This window comes from Martes martes, assembly GCF_963455335.1.
Source record: "Martes martes genome assembly, chromosome: 5".
In the NCBI taxonomy this organism is placed as follows: domain Eukaryota; kingdom Metazoa; phylum Chordata; class Mammalia; order Carnivora; family Mustelidae; genus Martes; species Martes martes.
Window position 1 is genome coordinate 115,917,359 of NC_137892.1, and position 4,230 is coordinate 115,921,588.

Genomic DNA, 4,230 nt, shown 5'->3' on the forward strand with positions numbered 1-4,230 from the left:
GAGATAGGAGAGCACAAATTTGCCTCCCCTAGGTTGGGTGGGGGAAAAAATAAAACCATGTAGATTTATATAAAAGATCTTATTCAAACTTAAAAAAGAAAGAAATCCTGCCATTTGAGACAACACGGACGAACCCGGAGGACATTGTGCTAAGTGAAATGAGCCAGACACAGAGAGACAAATACAGTATGATCTCACTTGTCTGTGAAATCTAACAAGTTGAACCCATAAAAAGTGGAGAGTGGAATGGTGGTTGCTGGAGGGGGGAAGAAAGGGAGACGTTGGTGAAAGGGTAGGAAATTCCAGATATGCAGGACGAGTAAGTTCTGGAGATCTTATCTACAGCATGGTGACTATAGTTCAAAAGATTGCATTGTATACTTGAAATTTGCTGAGAGTAGACTTTAAGTGTTGTTGACCCATATACCTAGGAGGTAACTATGTGAGATGATGGGTATGTTAATTAACTCAAGCGTGGTAATCCCATTTCACAGTGTACTCATGTATCAAAACATCAATTTGCACACCTTAAATACATATAATTTTTATTTGTTAATTACATCTCAGTAAAGCTGGAGAAAAATAATCAAACCACAAAGCACATCCCTTCCTGGCCCAGTTTCCTGTTCTTTCCTATCATCCTCCATCTCCTTGGCAAATCAAGATCAGAAGGTGCCAGACTTCAAATCTGGCCCAGCATATCATTAGCTTTGTCAAGAGAGAATGAACGCATTTGGGACACCAGTGAGGCACTAAGGGTAATGGTTATGAGCAGGGGTTCCCGGGTCAGACTGCCTACGTAGAAATCGTTTCTCCTTTCTAGTCGTCCGTTGCTGTGTAAGAAACTTGTGGGAAACAGCAGCAGTGATTGATTGTTATCTGTCATGATTCTGGGGGTTGATGGGGCTCAGTTGAACTGTTCTCACTCGAGAATCACTTACAGGTCTGATGGTGGAGGCTGGCTGGGCCCTCAGTTGGCAGAGACATCTACACGTGGCCTCAGCTTCCTCCTAGAACAGCAGATGGCTTCCCCTGCTCCTATTTCTTGCTCATCACTACTTAGCCACATCTTCAGACCCAGCTCTGATGCCACTGCCTCCATGAAGACTTTCTGATTCTGTGCAGATGGACAGGAACCCTATCTCCCTCAAATTCCTGAAGTCCTTTATTTCCACGGCTCCAATGGCACTGAGTATCACAATGGCCTCTTACTGAGCAATTACCAGGTGCCGCAGGCTATACTAAACACACAGCATGACCTATTGAAACTGATCTTCACAATGACCCTCTGATGAAGGGTAGTTGGAAGAAAGGCAGGCAGGAACAAGGGGCTCCCCCCCATCCCTCCCACCCCTGCCCTAAAAGGAAACCACTCTTACAAGGATTTTACACCACCCTGGAAGGAACCCTCCACCCTTTCCCAGGTGATAGGTGACAAAAACCTGATTTGGTTCATCAGATTACACCTGGCCATAACAGGCAAATCTGCAACCCCTTGAAGACAGGTGTGATCATTCCTCTTTCGCAGGTCATGAAAACTGCCCCTCTGAGACAGCAGATGATTTGTCCAAGGAGGCAAAACTAATAAATGGGTGAAGCAGATTTCATACCCAGTTCCGTCTTACTCTCTGGTTCTCATGCTTAACCTCTGTGCTACCAGAACCTCTTTCTACCTGGTATATAATAAGGTTTTTTGAGTCCAATGTCCTCTTCCAGACTGAAATTTTCATGAGAGCAAAGCTGGGTGATCTTTGTAACTTTGGCTCCCAGCTTGTGTAGGTGCTCCAGGATCATTTGTGAAATAAACGAGAGAACACACGGGTGAGTGAAGTAGGGTACGGGAGCCCGTGGAGTGTACGGGGTGAGCGCTTGCTGGCTCAGGGGCACTTGACTGAGACAGAATATGCTTCCCGAGGGGGTGCACTGCACGTGAGGACAGTCACCAGATTTTAGTGCTGTCCTCTTCTCTCAAGCAGGCTTTTTATAAGGACACTACTTCTCTGAATGAGCCCATTAGCAGGAATCAAAGCTGTTTGTTTTACTAATCCCAATAAAGTTGTTGCCCCAAACAGCTTGCCCTGAGGACTGTGCCTTGTGGGAGGAGAAGAAAATCTGGAGTCACAGATTGGCACGGTTTAACGGTTTAACGGTTGTCTCTGGTTCAGTGTTCCTGATGGTCAGTCAGTAGACAGAGGCCTAGAAAGGGGTAGGGAACCAGGGCCCGGCCTTGAGACTCCCATCTCCCCTGATGGGAGTGTGAGAGCACTAATGATGGAAACACAGCCGGTGTCAGGCAGTGGGGGCCCAGCTGACATTCTTTAGATGTCATTTCCTACAGGAAGCCTTCCCTGATCAGAACTGTCCCTTCCTCCGTCATCAGACTAGAGGCAGGATCCCCTGCCATGAGCTCCCCAAGCCCCCTGTTCTGCTATTATAGCACGTCCATACACATGCTAGGGACATAGATACTCATCTATTCAAAAATATTTGGAAAAAGATATTTGAGCAACTACCATGTGTCAGGCACTGCTTTAAAGGCTGAGACTATAATAGTGAACAAAATAAACAAAAATCTCCACCCCCGTGGAGTGTGGGCTTTTAGTGTGTGTGTGGGAACAAATAAACATGTCAACAGGTGGGCTACATAACACGCTAGGTAGTCCCAAGAGCTATGGAGAAAAATAAAGTGCAGGAGAGCCACAGGGCGGGCTGGGCGGCATTGGCAGCGGGGTCAGAGAAATCAGGTGACCACTGAGAAGTGACACTGCAGCACAGGTGTGAAGGAGGTGAGGGAGGAAGAGGCTCTAGGCAGAGGGACCAGAGGTGACCAGAGGTGCAAAGGCCCTGAGTGGGGAGTTGGGCTCCCCCGACCTGAGGAACAACGGAGGCAGCCTGGCTGCAGGGGAGGGAGGGTTGGGGAGAGGAGCAGGGGAGAAGGGGATGGAAGTGGGGCAGACTACAACTCTGTCCGTGTCCCACCGTCCCACCTCCCAACACCCACACTTTAACAAATTGACTGGCAAACTGAGGCTCTGACTCTAGCCGAGACAGTGAGGAGTAAGTCACTCATTTCCCAGGGGAAGGTTTTCTAGGGAAAGCCAAAGAAAACAGTCAAATTCTTGACTTTAGAGTTTCAGAAGGCAGGGCCAGGTATAAGATGGGAAAACCATAGAAGGATGCAAGTTCTACACTGACCCAAGGTTCCCTCTGTATCCTCCCCCTACCCTCAGCTGGGCTATATAAAGATTCCATGGCGCCGTGAGATAGGGTCGAGAGGGTCCCAAAGGGACCTGCTGAGAGGAGGTGGGGCAGCAAGAGGCCTCCACGTCTGCTTCCGGGACCAGGCGGACGTTAACCCCGAATCTGCAGCGAGGAGCAGTTGCTGTTCTACTTCTTGCCACCAAGAGGCTGATGGCAGCCAGGACAAGGCCCGTTCTTCAGCTGGAGGAGTGATGCTCAATGCTTTGCCCAAGTGCCATCCAACCCCTTTCCAAGAACCTAAGACACTTAACCATCACCACCAAGCTCCAGACTGAAGACAGAGCCTGGCACTCAGGGGCTCACCAAGTAAGGAAGCTTCTAGTTCCCCTACTCCAGTTGTACACTCCAGTGGGATTGCTGGTGCCTGCCTACCTCTCATCCAGGCTGAGCTCTGGGAGGGCAGGGTCGAAGACATTCTTCTCTCTGTGTGTACCTCGCTCTGCATTTGACTCCTTCTGTATTTTCAGGGAGTCAAATCTCTTGAGAAGTTTTTAACCTGGGTTTCACGTGTTGAGATTTGGGGGGCATGAATTGTAGGTGAAGTTGGGCTGTTACACTCACTTCGTTCTAGTTTGCATCAGATTCTTAAAGGAGCTGCTGATGCAGGAAAAGTTGAGAACTGCTGGAATGGGGGATATATAACGTCACCCACAAGTACTAAAAATAGTACCTCCTCTGGGCCAAACTCTTTCATGTTTTGTTGCATCCCAAACTTGTGGGGTGTGTGCTAATTATATTTTCAATTTACATGCAAGGCAGTTGGCCACAGGGAGGCCAAGGCACCTGGATCAGGTAGTAGAGCTGAGCCTAAACCAGGTGCGTGCTCAGAGCAGCTCTGTGTGCCCCACGGCCCCCTCCCTGCCCCCTGCCCTTGTCCCCCATCATAGGATGCACAAGCCTTAAGACATCCAGACTTCCCTCACGCACCCATTCTGGCTTTGTCACCCTGGAATGTTCTATAACTTTTAT